The 21494-nt window shown below is 40.2% G+C and overlaps 1 long non-coding RNA gene across 1 annotated transcript in view; it reads right to left on the bottom strand.

Moving 5' to 3' along the window:
• LOC108901098 (uncharacterized) overlaps positions 1-21494 on the bottom strand; it is a 73221-nt gene that overhangs the window by 27969 nt on the left and 23758 nt on the right. The window lies entirely within an intron of this gene.

The following is a 21494-nucleotide window of genomic DNA, read 5'->3' as shown; positions in this document are numbered from 1 at the left end:
TTATTCCAACACTCTTTGCACTCCAGCAATACCCTTACTTGCCCTACTGGTATACTTGTTTCCAATTTACAGAAATAGTTTTTGACTTGTATACAGACATTGTCTATTGTTGTCCATTGTTGATTTTTGTCATATATGTATTTATATATGCATCTGTTTTTTCACATACTTAGCAGAAACTGGAGTCAAATATTTTATCTGCATAAACAAACTTGGCCAATAAAGCTGATTCCAATTCTGAGCTTCCTGAATCCTCAAAGACTCCTCTAACCATCTGCTTCCGCTGCATGATACCAAAAAAAAAAAAAAAAAAAAAAAGATATTTAGCTAATTAGCAAAGTTGCATCACTTTTTCCTAATCTAGTAAAAGATGGTAGCCAGACATGACATATGCCCTTTCTCAATTTGTATAACAAGAGCCAATATTTTGAATTAATTACGCAAGTACATAGTTACATGTCATTGCAATATTTTATATTTTCATACAAAATGATGGAATCATATGTCTTGTGTTTTTTCTTAGCTCTGTGATTTGAATGTACTGGTAAAACATGAGAGGCACAAACTGGTTACAGAGGTGCATGATTGTCATGTCTTTAAAAGAGTACAAAATGTGACTGTTTCTAAATCTGCAATAAATTCCTCTATCAGCAGTTACCTCATACCTTGTACCAGATGTAATCTGACTTGGGCATATTTCATACTGCCTTAAAATATTCTTAACAGTGAGCTATTCTGCTTCACACAAGATTGAGCCACAGAGCGAAGAAAAGAGGGATGAAGTGAGGAGTGAGAAAGAGATACAGAGGCAGTGGGGAGAAGAGGAAGAAGACACAGAGGGGGCTGCTGGCTAAATTAAGCCATTGTGACTCAAAATCCTCCTTTAATAAGGTTCATGCTGTCTACAACTTCATCATTTTCTCCTGAATGATAATTACTTTATTCAATCATGTTCAAGGTTTTAGTGAAAGCTAGCATTGATTGATTAACTTCAATTACCATGCTTGCATTTGCATAGATAAAAACTGCTTTTCAATTTGTGAGTGGCATGCGGGTGGAAACCCTGCCTTGATATTTGCATTTCAATGTGAACGGTGAGGGATAAAGGTGGGAGTGGGGTCTGATCACTGCTAAGCCCTTTCTGGTCGGCTGCGCCAGCATCTATTTTTCCATAAACACCCTTTGTTATGATGTTGGTTTGTTCCCGCCACGCAGAGAGAGCCAGCAGTGAGCTCTGTTTGCAGGCTGGCTTGACGGCTCTGTTGGGGGATTAGGCTGCGTTGCACTACAGCTCAGTCAAGAGCTTAGGTGAGCTCGGGCTGCAGCAGTGCACTGCTCTCACAACAGTCGTACATCGAGCAGATGAGCAGACAACTGTTGGGAAATTTCACACTCCAGGGAATTGTATGTGGCTATACTATATCTATAGGCTGACTGAGCTAATGAAGATGCACATGTGTACAGAGCAAGAGGCAGTGGGAGATAATTACAATTATCACGTCCATATCAATCATCATTAACCAGACTGAAAAACATATACGAAACAGCACAATTTATCTTGACAGATGTGCTTTTAATTTATTTGAATTCCTGCAACTTTTGTCAAGACCTTACATCTTATCTCAGCTACAAAAGCACACACTCATTTTCAAGTAACCAAATGTCCTCTTTCTTGACAAGCAGATTTTTTTTCTTTTTTTTTCTTCTTGCCAACTTTAAGTGATAATGGAAAAACTAACAGATACGTATAATTGCATTATTGTAATTGGAAGACATGAGCACCTTAGTGTGATTTTTTTTTTTTTTTTGAAACCCATAGCCACGTGATGACTGTGAGCTAAAATAAAAATAATGAGAGGAGGTGATTTTATAATGTATAGAGTTTCCATTTTTGCTCCAGTCCACGCAGCTACTGTACAACTATACAGTGAGCCAAATCACAGCTGTGCCACTTATGCATGAGTATTGGGATTACTGTCACCTTTGTCTGCATATTTTTCTTTGATTAATGTCACCCAAATGCTGTGTCTTCCAATTGAGAACCCAGTTCATTTGCATGATTTTTTGTACATGGTGCAAATTTGGGGATAAATTAGTCAGTCTACCATCTTTGTTGGCATGGCACTGAGTGATTTTGACTGAAGGAAAGGAGTCTCAGAGCAATACTCCCAGAGAATTACACCTGTGAGATATGCTAATCATTAACACAGCCATAATGACCTTATTTACCTTCATATAAAAGGCAGAAATTAGCATTAGGTGCCCTAAATGAACGGGGAGTTAATAATCAAGGCACTCACTTTTACCTCCTATTTGTTAGCTGGAGAGGCTAAACGGCAGCTTCAATATGTTTAGTTGCAGGCAACCATAAGTCGACATCTTTAAAACATATTATGGCGCCATCTCCTATTACTGCCTTGGAGGGGAATTCCCAGATGGTAGGCTATGATTAGGTAGTTCACTTAGCTGTTTAGAAATGAGCATCTGGAAACACAGGTTGAATTAACACCACTGGGTCCCTCATTTTCTCTAAATGAGTGTCATTCAATTAATCTAATTATTAGGCATGCAAAAACTGAAGGACTAATAGATTCCTATTATCCCATCATTATCATCTCTTACTCACAAGTGCTTACATTTCTGAACAGGCTCACATGTGCTTAGCGCCAAACGGAACAGCCTCCAGCCTCCCTCTTATGCCTTCAGCTTACCTACGGACAACTTCTTAAAATTGACAAACTTAGTTACTTTTTAAATGATCTAATTTGCATTTTGCTTTCTACTGTGCTGTGAGCTTCAGTTGTTCTCATTCCTAGTCCTTTAGGATGCAGAGCCCTGCTGGTTTTCATTTTTGTCATGTAATCAGGGGCTGATTTAGACCTAGAACACCAGCTGAATGAAATTAGATATCAAGTAGAACTGAAAACAAGCAGCACTCTGGGTACTAAGGAGCAGGACTGAGAGCCACTTAATTACAACACTGTATCTGTGACAAAATAAAATGCACCTCAGAGGCATCATTAACAGAAAATACGCAGATATACTGCTTTGGACAAATCAAAGGCATAGGTTTGAAATTCAAAGAATCAACTCTAACAGTAATTAGAAGTGAGAAAACTGGCAGTCACATTAGAGGAGAGCTATTTCAGAACAACTTAGCCATGTCCTGTCTGGGACTCCTGTGGCTATTTCTGCTACATTTGTTGCAAACAAAAAGAGGTTGATCTACTGGATTTTGAAGACGTCGTCCTCGTGTCACTTCACACTATCTGACATAATGGACGGGCGGAACAGATGATCAGTGTCAGCTCCTCATCATCCACCTCCTTTCACTTGGATCATGTGATGCAAGTCTAAAGTGGCCTGTGTCATGTCTCTCATGAACACCCCACCGCCCACCCCACCACCCCCATCTGTCCCTCTCCCATTCCGGAGCCCCCGCTGCCCAGAAGGACCCTCTCCCCAGGCTGGAGTGGCTCCTGCTGGGACTGCTGAGCCGCTGGCGAGGGAGGGGGGGGGGGTTAGGCAGACCTGGAGAACATTGTCAACAGTCCCCAACCTCCCCCCCTTCACCCTCCACCCTTCACCCCACTCTCCTATCCTCTATCCCTACTTACCCTCCCCCACGTATAGACAGACTCTCATCCGGCTGTATGTGTGTGTATATATATGTGTGTCTACTTGTCATTTGTCTCCATATGGGCTTCTTTGGTGGATGGCTGTGTAACGGAGAAAGAAAGACAGCATGTGTGTTTTCATACAAGCCTGCTCATGTGGTTGTGTATGAATGTTTTTTGTGTGCGCTGTATGTGTGTTTGGTTGTGTGAGTGAGTGACAGTGAGTAAACATGTCCCAGGCAAGGTTTTACCTCATGAGCTGAAACATCAGGGGAAGACATCAACAATAAATGTCAAATACTGCACAAAGATAATCATAGAAGAGAAACTTCGGGAGAAATTTCAACCAGATGTCAATTTAATCATCAGCTCGTTAGAATAAAACCACTTCAGTTGTAATGACGCAATTTCTGGTTAAAAAATCAGCATCAAAAATGGCTTCTGCCTCTCTCCTGTTTCCAACTCTCCAACCAGTATCAATTTATTTTCTCAGTTTCCGTGCATTTTTCATCTTTTTTACCATTCATCTAAACACACTTCAGCCGCCCTCAGCAGGCCCTCTATCAGCCACTTTTCAGTCTAGCCCGGTCCATAATGCAAACACCCAGGCAACTTAATTCACAAAGAAGAGATACCAATTTCTTCTCAGCAAGAGATATATCAAGGACGTTAAACAAAGCAAACAGCTGCATCGAATTCTGATGGCGCAAAGCTAAGCCTTCAATTTGAGCCATCTCTCAGAAGAAAGCAGAACTTAGCTTCAAATATATTCCTGGTAGAAAAGAGAGCGTATTGTGTTATCATGAGAGTCTGTTTACCTAGTGAATCTACATATGGCTATCTAATATCTTTGTGCCATTGAGCAGGTTGGAGGCTGGAGTCCCAGGGGTTTCAAGGCTGGGATTATGCATGGCGGGGGTTGAACTATTGCCCCTGTGTGATTGAAAGACCTCCACCAGCTTAGACCCTGTTTATTGTACATTTGCATTGCTCAGTTCCACAAGGCTGCTGGGAACTATCAGTGGCCAGGCAGCTCATATCAGGGCTGCTATAATTTGGTTTCCGCCGGATCCCCCTCATGCCTTCCAGCCAGCGGGAGAGGCTGGGAGTATATAGGCAATCATTTAGTCTGATTGACCAGGATATGGCTCTGATCAATATCTCACACCAGGCCCCACATGGTGAGAGAAAACAAATCAAGTGTTTGTGTATGTGGAGCCACTATTTACACTGGCATTCAGGATTAAATACCAAAACACTTGTCCTTAATTTGGAGTAATGAGAGGACAGTTAATTTGAATATGTGCCATGTTTTGCGCATGAAAAGATATCAGGAGAAAACTTTTAAATGTGTCACATGTTTTGTGCCAATCAGTTGCTTTCTGAATCATCCTCTACCACTGAAGAGCAGATCTATTAACAAAGATAATTGCATTTGGATCCATGCCCTGAAGTGGTCAACTATGCAATTTCACTAATTCATCCTAGTGAAAGGTTGACCTTAAGAAATGTAATTACACACACACCTGAGTTACACAAGAGCCCAAGAGGTCCGCAAAACGTTTACTGGTGAAGAAGGTATAATTACCAGAAAACAATTAGCCCATTGTCATGGCAGTTGGCAAGAGAGTTCTCCCAATGCATCCTCTGGCCTTACACAAACAGATGATTATGAAAATGCTGTCGCTAAATCACATGCTGTCTATACTGACGCAAGAATAAGCCTAATCTGATTTGTTAAGTTGTTTTTTAATGTAACATTATAAATCAAGTTATTACAATTTGTGAGAAACACAGTGCCACTGCCCCTTTTTAAAGGTATACAGTGGGGAGTAGCATTAGTTCTACATGACCACATGGAATTAAGTGGTTTAGAGTAACCTGGTATAAACACAAATCATTTATGAATTTTAATAGGCCCGCCCATGCCTCATAACTATGCATGACTTCATACTTTCATAATTGACAGGAAATATGAACCAGGCCAAGGGTCGCCTATTAGAATGACTTTTCATTAAATTTTTTGACAGCCCAATACACAAATGCAGGGTGGATTTTTTGAGCATATTCATGTAGTGCACAGGAACCTTTCTGGTGAAATCTAGCAGCAATCCCCCGAGGCCAGGACCACCTCTCTTATAATTACACAGTACTATACTTTGTACCAGCGAAGTAGATCTCCCTGAGAGTCACACAACGTATGAACAAATGGGAATTCAATTTGTCCATTACAGTTCAACACTGCAGATACATTTCAGTGATTAGAAACAAAATTTGCACACACTGCATTCAGATGGCAGCAAGTGCAATACAGACAAAACAGCATTGTGTTGACAGGTACGTTGTGCACAGTTACATTACTTCTACTCAGTCACGTCAACCATACAGACTGAGTACATATAGAGTGTTGCCTTTTGCCCAAGTTCAGCTGTAGGTCAGGATGACAGGACAACCCCCCCCCCCTCCATCTTCAACACCTACCCTGACCAGGGCTGCTCTGTGGCAGAGAGGTGTTCATATACAATAGAACAATATGCAGTGGGAGGTAGAGGAATGTGGGCCCTATCACCCCCCTTTTAGCACAAGCTAAAACTCATTGTATTCCTAAGATGTAAATCTACACCTCTGGGCTATAAAAGTGCTACAAAGAGGGTTCTTGACTGAGTAAATTAACATTCATCCCACTCGCAATTAAGCAGACAGACTGACATTGTAGCTCCTACATCGCGGCAACACTGGGGGCTTTGTTGACATGGCGTCTGGACAGAGGAAAAACCAGAGGAAAATATTTTCAACTGAGTCATCGACTGGACATTGGTATCTGGAGACTGGAGTCTGAGTACAAAACAAGACGCTTTAAAGCTGCACAAGCATTTCAGCTTTTCGCTCTCTCATGAGATACTATTGACCATTATTAAGATCATCCTCACACCAAAAGGAGCAGAAAGTGTCAGCTCCAGTTTGTTATTTTACTGTACTCACTCTGTTGACCAATTATGGACTGTAGAGCGAACAGTTTTTCTATATGGGCAGGAAAAAAAAAAACAGATTTATATCGATGTGCACGTGTATCCACAGTTGCGCCTAACAGGAAAACTAAATTGGTCTAATTCTACAACAGATGGTGCTGGCTGTTCACACCATTTATAGCTCACAAAACGGGTCCATAACAAGCACTGAGACACAACATCTTCGCATCAAGGTGATAAAAAAAAAAAACTATATGGACCAAAGACAAAAAAGTAAAATGCCTTCTAAAAAAACTATTAAAACAATGCATCTTAACAAGTATTAAAAACACACACTGGTTAACACTGGATATAAGAACACATTACTGAAAGCTGAATACATTACCATCTGCTGCTTTTAATCCCAGATAGTTACAGTAGTGGCATGTTTTGGTAAAAGGATATCATTAATCATGGGTATAATCAGATGACATCAGGTCATGGCCCACTAAGTGTGTTTTCCTCATTATGGTAATATGGAGGAGAGGGGTGTGTTTCTGTTCTTTTTTTTTTTTCTTTTTTTTTTTACTTTGACACTTCTTTTCATGACAGCCTACTCCTGATGGAGGAGAAGGTAAAAGATTAGGAGCTTGAACACAATGCCCCTTTCTCTCTATAACTATAATCTGATGAATGGCAGCTAAAATCTGCGATTTTAAAATATCAGATTTAATACCATATTTTAGCTGTCACAAATGTACAGGCATGCAGTATTAAGAGCACCTAGAATTATTTATGACCTCTGAATAAGTCAGTTAAAAAAGTGAGTTTTCTCATCTCTAAAATGATTTTTTTCTGTGTCACGTTTACATGGCATCAGATCTTAATTCAAGTCACCACAACTTCAGCTTATGAACAGACTGAATGCATTTCTGTGGCAGTAGAAAATAAACCCTGAGGCTATTTACTGTCTCCTTGATATATGAAGTTTGTGGTTTTGATTGTGTGTGATTATGTTCTGGGAGAATGACCTTTAGTGGCAACCGTATTGTAATATAATGAGGATGTGTCAGTCGGTAGGAGTACAGTGATGAGACGAGGCCAGGCAAGCGGCGTTTAGAGCATCGATCCACTGGCACCATGAGCATAGAGGAGAATCTGAAATATTTCAACGCCGCCTTCTCTCTATATACAGGTGGATACGAGATCTGATCGAGCTGCTTGGAGGCTCTAGAGGCAGCCTGAGCATTCAAGTACAATGAGAAACAAGACAGAGGTATATGGACCCTCCTGTCTGTGATTAATGATGAGCAATATATCTGCCTGTTTTTCCTGAATCATGCCCAATAATAGCAATTCCATTAAGATAAACTGTGTACTGTAATTACACACACAATTCTAAATCTTACCATTTCTTCTTTATTTATCAGTTTACTTCGTAAAACACATAAGATCTGTATTGTAGGTTTTATTATTAAGTGTAACTTAGAATATGACAAGGTTATATCGTACTAATGATGATTAATACAGAAACAGCTAGCTAACTCCTAGAAAGGAGAGGTGGTGCAGATTGATATGGTGATAGATCCTCTTACCTCTGCCTTCTCATTAACTCTGGCCTGGGTAATATGACCTGGGAGAGATTTTCTCCTCCTACTTCAGCCCCTAACACTGAGTCTCTAAGCCCTGCTTGGTAAGCCCTACCTCATAAAGTACAATTAAGTGGGCCAATCACACAGGCTTAAAGTCACTCCTCTTGTGCCTTAATTCCATAATTAACCAAAATACATCATCAGCAATGAATCAGCCCCGTGGATTTCACTCATAATCACAGTCAATCATAATGCTGTAATTTGCTGTGACTTTTTCTTCAAGGAGTACTTGGTGTGATTTGGACTAATAGGATTTAAAAATCAATATTTTTTAGTCAGGTTTGGTTTTTCTTTAAAAAAAAAAAAAACACAAATAACAGATCTGATTTAGAGTTGAATGTGAATCTGTGGTTGAATGTGATTTGAGTATGTAGTGAATAGTTTATCTCTGGGGTCTGAGCCCTAACTATGGAAGCAGAGCACCAGTGAAACATTAATCACCAAAGTATTATGGCTCATATCCTTGGACAGCACATTAATTCAGGTGGCTATTAGGCTGCCTTGCAGCCAACCTTCGAAAAAGGTCCACATTGAAATTCAGTTGACAGTGTACAGTGTGCAGAAAGCTAACCATGGTGTTACTGCATCCCAAATATAAGCAAAACAAATTGCAGATATGAATATAACTAGTATGTAAGTATATTTATTAGAGTGGGTGCTGCAACATTATGTGAACAGTAGACTTCAGTGGGCAGTAGGTGTAATCACTCCGGACTGGCACAACAGTCTTTCCTGTATTCCATGTCAATAGAGACAGACGCTCTACCTGTAGATGGAAAATATAAAAAATAAAAAATAAAAAAATAAAAAAAGGCTGAAGAAACACCAATTAGAAAGGCTCTTTCTCCTGCTCTCCCTCAGAGAAGCCAGGCTCCGCTAAAGGTCAGCTTGAAATTTGAATGACAGGGCCAAAGTCTTTTACTCATAATTTTTGTGTTTGCAATAGATTTCAGAGCAATTCACAGCCTTAAAGGCCTTAAGTGGAACAGCAATTAATTGTAATGAATAATCTGACAAATCTGGTTGACATATGGCCACTAATACTCCTCCTTTCTAGAGGGAGCAGTGGAGGGATTAGATTACCTCAAATGAAATCTGGGAGCGTTGTGCCATCTGCATGTACAGGGAAAGGCAGTGCACGTAAAACAGGACGTGGGTGGAACCAGGGTCTGCTCCCTGCCGCTCCAGTTCCCTCAACCTCACCAGCGAATGATTTGGGAATAGAGCCTGTTTTTTTTTTCTCATCTTATTGAACCAGCTGCCTCTCGTGAAGTAAAACGCAATAATGCCGCGGCATTGCCAAAATCGAACACACTGAGAAAAGTAAACAAACATGACAGAAGTGATAAGTGTTGTGCAAACATATAAACAACACCACCATGTCGAGCCATCTGAGCACAGGGAAGCCATAACTTTATTAAAAGCATTTAAAAGTATGATGAATCACCACGCCACATAGAGCTTCACATCCGTTCATCGTTATACATGTAAATCTACACAAAGTATCCTGTGGCTTTAGGGCATGAAAGATATATATATAATGAATGGCCAGTTTTATCAATGATAGTAAGCAATGAAAAGCCTAATACACAGGCAGTGGTGGAAGATCATTAAGTGACTGAAGTAAAAGTAGCAATACTGCGCAGTATAAACATACTCTTGTAAAAGTCCTGCATGAAAAATTGTACTTTTTGCAGAATGGCTGCTGTCAGTGTTTATTGTATTTTTAAATGACTATTTTATTATCATCACTGATACATTAACATGTAAGTTTATGTAAAATGTTGCAGCTGGCTGAGGTGAAGCTGATTTTAACATCATCATTTATAGTTGGGTAGTTTAATACATAACAATACATTCTATATTTTTTTTGAATCAATGTTTTTTTAATATATATATTTTATAAATAGACCATCTGGTTAAGTAAAATCTTATCCTGAAATGTAACTTATAGTTCTTAAAATAATGTTGTGCCGTAAAAAGTACAATATTTCCCTATGAAATGTAGTGGAGTTGAGGTACAATCAGAGAGGAGAAACACTCAAGCACGAGTACCTCCAAATTACACTTAAATTCATTACTTAAGTAAATGTACTTGGCCAAGCTACTTAAATAAAATCAGAAACACCTGCAAAAGAGACAGGTCAATCACTCAGAGAAATATTTTTGCTTTAACTATTGATAGAGCACTCTTACAGTTTCAGGGCCATTAATATGTCTGAAGTGCCTTAAATAGTGCCAAGAGAGTAAAAATAGCCTGGTCCTCAGCACTGTGAAACAATGCATTGCTGGGAGTGTGCAGCCGAATCAAAAGAGCTGATAGGTGTAATGGCGTCATACTGTAAACTCCTGCTAAAAGCCTGATAAAGAGGCAGCATTCTGCAGGATGTCTATTAACGGCCAGCTGACATAAGCAACTGGATCAGCACATTTATTCAAAGAGGGAAATCCTGCTCTCATAAAATGCTTTCACCATTTCTCAACCTTGTATAACAGTGGTGGCCAAAAATTGACTATATAGTTCACAACAATATTTGTCAAATGCTTTTGTACAACTCCACTGAAGAGCTTAAAGGAATAGTTTGGAACTTGGGTAAATACACTTATTCACTTTCTTGAAGAGAGTTGGATCTCTCATCTTTCACTAAATATGCAGCTACTGCCAGCAGCTGACCAACCATCTGACCAACTTAGCTTAGCATAACTCTATCCAACACTAAGAAAAATTTACCTACCAGCACATCAAAAGCTCACAGTATAAAAACAATAATTTGAAATTTTACAGGTACTCCACTATTTCTTGGCTGGGACCAGTTACTTCCTGGAGTGTCTGCTGGTTACCTGGCAACTGGTTCTGCTCAAGAAATAGTTTGTCACATAACTCTCCATAAAATGACAAATTGCCTGTCATGACTTAAGCTTTTGTACACAAACAAACAAGATACGGTGTATTAATTAGTGAGCTTTAGAGTTGTTAGCGGGTAGATTTTGTTACCTTTGGACAGAGCCAGGCTAGCTGTTTCCCCGTCTCTAGTCTTTGTGCTAAACTAAATTAGAGTACAGGCATGAATGTGGTATCTTGCAGTCTTCTTCTCAACATGGAAAATGAGCATATTTCCCAAAGTATTCCTTTGAGGAATGTTAGATAGTGAGGAGACTTAAGCTTGGTGGTGTCATGTGCTGCCCACAGAGCTAGCACAACCACAGACCAACTTTAAATACCTTTTAAGAACACATATAATTTTTTTAAAGGTGGTAACTCTGGCCTGAGAAGAGCCAAATTAAGGCACATCACAAAAAGAAAAGATACTGTACAGTTGTAGGCATGCTGTGCGGAGGTGGAGATCTAAGACAGTGCATCTGCCTAACAGCTGCCTAACCAGCATTAATGTGACAAAAACTCACCTAGAAAACACAGACTAATCACCTCATCCAAAGGCAGCGAGTGTCAGCTCGCATATCAGTCACCACTGGCTGCTTTATGATCATCACTTTAACCCCGATGTAACTCTGATACAGAACTCTGGATTGGCTCCATTTACTCCACCTGACAGAGGAGGGGGGGAACAACAGTGCATAATCACCCTTTCTTCTCCTAAAATGCATTCTGAGCAGATAGTTCAGGAGCCAGGTCTCATATTTAATTGTAGGAACTGAATAAAGAACGTTTTCCACGAGGTGCTGGTGTGTGGCTAACATAATTGCCAGGGAACAGGTCTTAATTTAAACCGGGGGGTAATTATCATGCAGAGCATACCCACCCAGAATGTTTGCATAACTATCACAAGCGTTTTCATAAATGATGCTTTAATTAGTCTTAATTAGAATTTGTTTAAGTCAGCAGGGAATGCAGGGCCCGTGAAATGATGTATGTAATAAGCATCAGGGCCCGCTCTGTTTTTTTCCTTACTTGGGGAATAGAGCTGACAAAATCACATCACATTAAATTGATTCAGTCAGAATTAAAATTCTTATGGTATTAATTAAATGGGGGAAGATCTCATTAGCAGGCTGTGTGGTGAGGGAGAGACCCTCTCTGCCAGCAGATGTGACGGTGTCAGAGCTGCTGTACATGCTCACCATTAGGGCCCCCAGACAAGGAGAAAGTGAGGGAGGAGAGAGGAGGGAAGGAAGGAGGGAGGGAAGGAAGGAGGGAGAGAACAGAGACAGGTTGAGAATGACAGAAGAGAAAAGACAGCATGAAAGAGTGGAGAGGAAGAGAAAAGGGAGAGAAAGAGGGAATGTGAGGGAGAGCATGTGAGAATGCGAGAGAGGGAAAAGGGGAGAGAGCCCGTGTGTGTCAGTGGCTCAAGGGGGAAGAAGAAGAGGAGGAGGAGGAGGAGGAGAGAGGTGGCAGCATATTAATGGGCTGTAGGCTCCTCACCATCTATAGCTTTATTTAGCTTCATTTGGTCTATTTGGTTGGAGGAATTCAATAAGAGGAGAGCTAATGACTTGACCAGATACCCTGTTATCAGCACTGATGAGACACCCTCTCTGCTTGACTCTTTATACAGCTACAGTAGTCTAATAGGCCTCTGGAAGATTGCTACCCAGAGTACAGTGCAGACCTCCCCTCTGGAAATATAGGACATGATTGTGCCTCAGGGAGCCTCGCTTCACTGTTATAGGGCTTACCTGATCCCCTTGTTAGGGAGCTAATAGCTATTGACACACTTCTTAGGGAAGTGAACAGAAAAATAACAATCCAATTCAGGGATGTTAACTGTATAGAGGATTTCTTATTTTATCCTACTGTGTTTTCCATCTTGGCTCTTTATCCCTCAGGTAGCACATGGTATCACCAGGTCACCAGATAGTGGTGGGGGTGTTGAGCAATGGACACATTGCTGGACCCCTGCAGCAGCTGTCAGTTTGAGTGAACTGCAACCTTGAGCAGACAGAAGAATATGATGAGAAAAGGAAAACAAACCACCTAGAGATTATACCCACTCATGGCAAATGACTGTTTCCACACAGGGTGTTATTGTGTCATTTGTGGGTGGATAGCAGGATATTTCCGATAGGGAGTCGGTAAATGTGGGTCAGAATTTATGCCTCATGCTGTCCCTCAAATTAAATAATATAAATAATACAACACTGTGGACATTTTATTGACAATAAAGTCAAAATTTCTGAAAGAAATCTCTCAATATCCAAAACGGCTCTGTAAAACACCTAAGGCCTACAGTATATGAGGCAGGCATTGTAAACACTAGAAACACTGCCCTGTATAGAATCCAATGAAAATGATAATGGAGGAAACAATGGCCCTAGGCAATGTAGCAGCAACCCAGCACTGCCAGTGTTACAAGGCATCACTTTCCCTTTATTAGGAGTAAGCATGACTGTTAGTAGGCCCTGCATAAATATTTGGGGTAAATACACAGTATATCATTTTTCTTCACACTTGAATTGCATTATGATTTCCATGCAGACTCAGGTGAACTGGGGTCAGGGGACTAAATTAAGTGGGTCCTGGAAGCAGCTGCAATGGTTTCTCTCTTTAACCATGCTTGGCTGGTTAAGCTATCAAAAGCCGCTTGTACATGCATCATAAAAAACAGTGTGTGTGTGTTTAAAATGGTATTAAAATGCTGTTGACCCTTAAAATTAGAAAGGGAAACGTGCAACTCTTTGCATGGCAATTATTTCATGTCCATCTAGAGCACAGTAGAGAAGGGACATATGACCGAGGCCCCTTGAAAATTTATTGACAGGCAGGCGGAGGAGTGAGGTGGTTCATTTATGACAATGGGGCGTGATGACATCACACCATAAAAGCCCTCTGCAGGGTCAGATGGCATATGCCGCACGGGTTTGAGTCTTTGTGTTTGCTATGCATGAATATATAAGAGGCAGAGTGGGTCAGTGGTTGACATTGCTTTCGTGTGATGTATTGTGACATCCGCTGGTATGCTGTTCTTTTGAATGCCGAGGCCATCAGACCAAGTGAACAACTGCGGTTCAAAATGATACCAGTTTAAAATGCAAATACAGACATAAATGCTCATTCATGAGATATTTCATTTTTGATAAACACCTACAATTTGTGAGAAAAATCCTTTCAACTGGTGTTCCACAGTTTACCAAAAGGATCACCAAAGAATCTAATTCATCACTGAAATTAAATTATAGATGGACGCCAGGTTTGGACGATATGTTTGTCAACTGGTAAGAGATGTTAAAGCACTGAGGTAGCTGCCTCTTTAATATCTCTGGCTACATTAGGCTATTGAGGGCATTGTTGCAAATGAATGAGCAGGACGTGATGACAATGCTGGATTTACAGGATATTTTCATCGGTGTGATAAATTGCCTTCATTTGTTGAGGATTTAATTGAAGAGATTAGCCAAAGACAAACATTTGGTTTCCTGATTTAATTTCCAGAAAATATACTATACCATATTATATATAGTATTGCTATCATGATATAAAATTATATACATCATGATAGGGGATTTTATCCACATTTCCCACCCACAAGTAATGCTAGAAGAGAAGCAACACCTTCTTTATTTTCTTTTATTTTGATGTGCTCATAAGCACAATTACTTGTTTTTGTTTTTTTTTTTGTTTTTTTATCTTACAGTAAATGGCACTCATCATTTCATTAGCAATGTGTGTGTGCTCGTTACAAATTTAGTTACTATTCTCAGTATGTCCAAACTCAATGCTGAAACTGTAAGCACAGGCTATTATGATAATTTAGCTTACTTATAATAATTAGCTGTTGTATATTCATTAGCCTTTTAATTGGTTAACTCTGGGGACCACCAGCAATTCCAGTCAGTGAAATACACTAATGATACACACACACACATACATGCACGCACACACACACACACACACACACACATATATACACACAACAGTCCTCACACATAAAGACCTTGCAGAAGTAACCTCCCCCTGAACTTTTGTAGAACACTCTCCCTCCAGTCACTCCAGCTTTCAATACAGCTGTCAGTTTTGGCCAGAAAAGCAAGCTTTAACTCTGAATTTGCAGCTTTGTCCTTAGCGAGAGGAAGTACCTGTGACATCTGCACTGACATGCTGGAGATAATCCTCCATGTGATTGTCAGACAAATTGGGGGTCAGCGGCACTGCAGACAGGGGAATGTGGCAAGGGACACGGAGGAAATGTTCAATCACGGGCCAGCCCATTCGGGAGCCTCCCTTTTCAGCTTCTCCAGCCTATGGTTCATCTCTCTTTCGCGCTCTCGCTCTCTCTTTCCCTGCCCACAGCTGCTGGCCTTCCACTGGGAGGGAGCTGTATTATGGCTGGGTTAATTTACTGATTAATATCCAGCCACTAGATCCAGCTTTCCCCAGATGGCCAATTAAAAACTACAACTGGCAGCGCACATAGGCCTGGCAGCAGGTTGCCGTCGGGCCCAGGGCTGGAGGCTGTGACAGAAGGTGTGGGTCCTGTTTGGGCTCAAATAAGAGCCGGCAACTATCTTACGCTTTGACTCTCCACACCAGAAGGACAAACTAAAGCCATAATACTGAGCAGAACTGAGGAGACACTAGGGCTGCTGATAGGACACTTACTGTATCTATTGATACTGTGTCAAAGTCCATGAAAACTGAAACTAACATATAGGTACATCTCTAGTGTATCAGTTGCACATCACTGTACAGTACAATAATTTTAAAATTATTATCAGTATCATAAAGTGATAATACTGCAGGTATAAAAAAAGGCATGCCAGGAAATAACACATTAACTAAATTAATGCCTTTACCCATTACACATTTTGCAGTTATTCAAACCAAAAAAAGTAACCACTTCCGTTGTACTCACTATAGTGAGTACAATTAAACTAAGAAATGAAAGATACTGTAAGAACTGATGAATAATTACAGAATACATCTTGAGTATCTAATATTAAACGCAGTGCAAAAGTAGAATAGAGTAGAATTAGAACAGAAAAGGATATAATGCACATGCACGCCACATTTGGTATGTGGCGTGCATGTGCATAAAATGATAAAAACCACTGTATGTTCACTTAATCCAATAGTCCACTATGATCGTACATAATGTATAAAATTGTAATTTTTACTTTGCACATTTGCATACCATATATTGTTGTAAGCTAACCATAAGTCTTAATCATAAGTAAGGATTGCTTATTAAACAAAAGAGAGTCACTATCACTTTAAGTACATTATTTATTTATTTATTTTACCAACTACTATAATTAATTACTTTTTCTACTAACTATTACAGCGGACTTTCTACATAAAATGTTTGTTATTTAATATATTTATCATCATCTCATACAATGTTATTCAATAAAGTTTCATGTACTAAATGAATAATTAGTAAACACTGGTTAATTACTCAACTTATCATATTATTCCCAGATTTTAATTAACTATGTTTGTAATTACTCTGTAAATATAATGTAGTATTGTACTCTAAAATAAACTACTCCAATGAACTCTGTTATATGTTTTTACATATAATGTAATTTATTCTTCACCAGATATAATCTAGAATATAAATATTTGATATCAATAATATCTGAATACGAACAAGTGCAATATAACCTAAAAAATCTCTTCCTTTTACATTTCCACTCCAAGCTGCAGGACTGCTGAATATTACCAGTCTGTAATATAATCCAGCCCGCAATGGAGCAGTGTTAATTTCACTATAATAACCCTCACATTATGAGACACTGCTATATTTAGATGGAGGCCATTTGAATACAGGTCTTGTCTTAATACTGACACAAACCTTATAAATGGGCTAGGGTCACCATGGAAACACTGTAAATACAATGGCCGCTGCTGCTCTGAGAGGAAGGGTAATTAATAACTGAATTACGGAACGGCAATAGAAAGCCAGACAGACCCATACAGCTTCTTAGTCCCTTGATAAAGGAGAGTTTAATACAAACAGTTGTACTTCTACTGGGTCAGCTAAACCAGGGATATCTGGGCCATCTCTGTTCAAAGAGAAAAAGGCCACGAACAGAATTGATGGCCCATTTCATTATGTAATTGCCTCTTTAACTTCCTTGTTCTGAGCAATCGCTCTTTAAACTCAAGCTCAAGGTAATATATGCAGAGATATGAGTGTAGCCTCACAGACAGATAATTCAGTAAATAGCTGTAATCTTTGCATCACCTTTAACCACCCCGGAGCTGGCTAATATGTCATTTTAAAACCGTGGAGTGCTAGAAATGAGGTACAGTACATAAAAATCTGGCCTGCTACAGAGAAGAGTTGTACATCAACACAGAGCTGAGCTGAATCCTCCAAGTTCACACAGACCGGAGAAGGAGGTTTGCTGCTGCTGTGGATATCAAAAGTGTGGTCCAGTGGTGGAACAAGGCTCCAGACAGCCTTTAAGCTGCCACCCTCAGTGTCAGGGTACAGGGAGCACAAAGCTGGATATGATTACCTACAAGAGAATGATGCTTCCTGCCCTCCAACCTTTGAACTTAAGGTGTACCCTACATAGAATCAAAGTAAACACCAAACCCCTGTTCAGTGCCTCTGAAGTGGGTAGATGTGAGAACACAACACGAGTGACCCGCTTCCTTTCATTTCCCTCTTCATAAAGATCCCACAAATGAAAAAAAATGTGATGCAACACACAAAGCAGTGTTGGGAAGGCTGCTCTCTTATTGAAGGGTCAGTAGTAGGATCACTGGGAAGAAGGTCACCAAGGAGCCCAAATTCACACCCCATAATTGAGTAACAGGGGTCGCTGATTACAAGACAAGCAGCATAGAGGAACATCGGACAGTGGTTGGAGCTGTACATACCTCAGTCTGTACAGAAAAACAAAGCACTGACAGAGGGCTCTGGAAAGACAGAATATTGGATGGTCTTCCCAGGTCCACCACTGTGATAAAGAATGAGGACTTAATTAACTGAACAGCCAGATCTAACAGGAACCACTATATCAGAGCGACAGAGAGCGAGAATTCCCTTTATGTAATTAGATCAATTGGGCATGAAGTGAAGAGGCTTCATCCAAGAGCAATGTGTGGTTCTGAAGTGGGATCACTGACTGAGGTTTGATTACCTTTTGATTGTTAATGCAAAATTGGACTGAACCACAACAGTATAAATCCCTTATTTTCTAATTAAGAGTTTGGAGGATTGTTTTGTGCTTATTTTTCAATGACTGATACGTGCATGAATCTTAGTTTTAAGAAAAGCTTGACCTTAATGTGCATCATAAATAGTTTTTATAGCAAATGTGCGTGTCACATTCAAATCATTAGAGGTAATTAATGGCTTCTCTGATAATTCACCTGAGTGCTTTATGTCCACTTATTTGGCCTATAAATTACCTTTAGAAGGACTCGTTCCCTTGTCATTTTAAAACAGGGCTTTCCAACTGAGCCTCTGTGAGATGTATTTCACCGTTTCACCATTCAGGACTGGGAGATTCAACCCCACAATGTATCCTCCATTGTTTGGAAAAGTCACATTTGAACAAATAATTCAAATACACTACTTGTGGGAAAATAAAAGATAAAAAGAAAAGAATCATTATCCTGGGAGTGCCAACAAAGCAATAAATCTCTTAATTATGTCACTACTGTTTGAGTGAGAAAGTGCCTCGTCTCTTAAATAAGACAGAGTCACAGGCTGGTCCCACCATGAGGGTCCCCAGGGAGGAGATAGTTCTGTGGCCCAGTGGAGCAGTAGAGTGCCTCTGTCTGTGTCTGTCTCTCTACACCTCCAGTCACAGACAGGAGACATGCGTGAGGGATGGGCCTCATCGTCCAGGGGAAACGGCTTGTGTCCGCCGCCCACACTGCGCCTCCTCTGTGTGAAATTGGCTGAGAGGATGTAGACATATTCCACGCACTGATCCATGGCTGAGTATAAACAAGAGAGGATCTCGCTTTCACTCCTAGAAGGTCAGGAAGCTTCCCCGTGAAACAGTAAGTGACACTGCCTCTTCCGCGCTCGCTAACAGTCTGACCGGTGGAACTTGAACCCCACCCCCCGCTCTCTGCCGTCACACTTCTCTGTGAGGGTGCCCTGTGTACAACCAATTTTTCCACTCTCAGCGGGGTGCACTGATATTTAGTGGCTGGATATGCCAACTTAATCAACAATTCCAGGGACAGATACTCAAATTCACATTGAGGGATCGAGCGGCAGACAAAGCATTCAGCCTGTGAGTGAAGATCCATGACCAGCAGGAAACACCTGCAATATCTAAAGTCTAAACACTGCTCTGAGCGATATATCATGAGTTCAGATGACAGATGGAAAAATGTCTAAAAAAAAAATCATGTTAGATCCTCGTCTTATCACCAACAATGTCCAAACGGTTGAGACAGAGGTATGAGATTTGTGCATGAAATCTGATTGCGGCAGCAGTAAAATGGACTGAGGAAGGCATGAATGTAATTAAAGTAGCTGACACTTTTATGCTGGGTAATGGGAGTCCAGGGCCCAGCTATTCCCTGACGAGCTCCCCTCACAGTATGGAGTACATTTTAATACCACCCTGCACAATGACTTAAATGCAACTCTCAAGGCCTTCATGGAGATGTAATATTGATGTGTAAATAGGATAAATGCCAACATCCTGGGGTTTAAAGGGACATAGTAAATAAACACTACCTAATACACAAAATATATAAAACCACTCAAGCGTCTGGAAACTGCAGAGCAAGACGGAAATGAATGAGAGAGTGCAACACTCAGTGTCTACCTTCAGTATTCCCCATAACATACACATACATTACACAATGACATAAATTATAAGTCTCCATGTAAATAAAACCCCAAACACAACACTATAGTTATGTGATTCACCTGCAGGAAAAATTGCATCTGCATAGCTTCTGGTTATGAACAATAAATCTGAAAAAAAAAAAACTGAAAACAGCACTGAAAACTGAACAAAAGAAACAAAACTTCTCTATGTAAAATTAGGCTTGATGGAATCATGGTCTCCCCTAAGTAGAGGAAACAGATGATTCGTGGTGCGTACCAGCACTAATGTTAAGAAACAAATGCAGAGAGTAAAAAAAAACAGTTAGGCATTGTCCAATCAGTAATGTATTTGTTAACTCAGGTAGGAAGGAGGGAGCTTTTAGATCACAGTGGGGCAGATAATGAAGAAGTTAACAAGAGGAATGGTACTTTGAAATGTTCCTCAACCACCCAGGTCCCACAATTTAATCTGTAATAAATAATCTGGCATCATTGCAAGATGGCATCTCATAATGGCAAATGAAATATGCTGGTATGATAGGTACAATAAATCTGGATTTTCCTATGGTTCCCTCAGGCTAGGACAATATGCAACTATAGTGCTCTCTGTCAGGAAGAGCAGATCTCAGAGCCGTCATAAAATCTAAATGGGCACTAATTAGGCAAGCCTTCCCTCTCACACTTACTATTTCTATTGACATTTTCGGCGCGCCGTCCCCCCTCCCCCTGCACTACCATAAGTCACTGAGAGAAGAACTCCCAGGATTTCAGAGCACAGGGCTGTTAAAGGGAAGTTCAACTTAGTGGTAATGAATAAATTTGCCCTCCCATGCAGTACTGTTTCTTTTGTCTTGGACCCAAGCACATTCATGCATCTAAATGGTAATTTGCTCTCTAACAACCAACAATACTATGGCAGATACCTCAACCATAAATATACATTATAAATGCCTCTGATTAGTAATAAACTAATTCTCATTTAAAGAAGACCAGAGGAAAGAGGAAATGTTGTAATTATAGCTTAATTTTCTTCAACATAATAATTAGCAATTACATATTTTGGGGTAATATTCAAAATGTTATATTACAATTGTAGTAACTATAAATATGTTGTTATTTTTGTATTGTTTTAAGACTTAATCTAAAAACATAATCATACTTTTCCTGGCTGCAAACACCAGTAGAGTCTAGTTAACTTCTCTATAGGGAGCATTGGGGTTGAGGGGTGGCGAGGAGTGATGGGATCAGGTAAATATATACGTATGCATTCCTGCCTGCTTCAAATTAATAAAAACCTAATGCATGCTTGGCACAGGACTGCTTGTTGAACATATGCTGCAAGCATGGCTAAGCCATCTGGCTCAGAGTCAAGTATTCCCACCAACTGTAGTCTTATGCTACCTGACAGTGGAAAAGCTTTATTCCCCTGGCATCGGGGGCACAAATGGAGAAATATTATTGAAATGATTATCTGCATCAAGACTCAGATTTGGGCTGACATTTCGCTGGCTCTGTGTAATCCAAGGGGTTGTCTAGGAGAGGGCGGAGAGAGGGTTTGCCGGTAAG

The sequence above is a fragment of the Lates calcarifer genome, linkage group LG1, assembly GCF_001640805.2.
Source record: "Lates calcarifer isolate ASB-BC8 linkage group LG1, TLL_Latcal_v3, whole genome shotgun sequence".
NCBI classification, from domain to species: Eukaryota; Metazoa; Chordata; class Actinopteri; family Centropomidae; genus Lates; species Lates calcarifer.
Note: the sequence above shows the minus strand (reverse complement) of the source record. Positions and strands in the feature narration are given on the sequence as shown.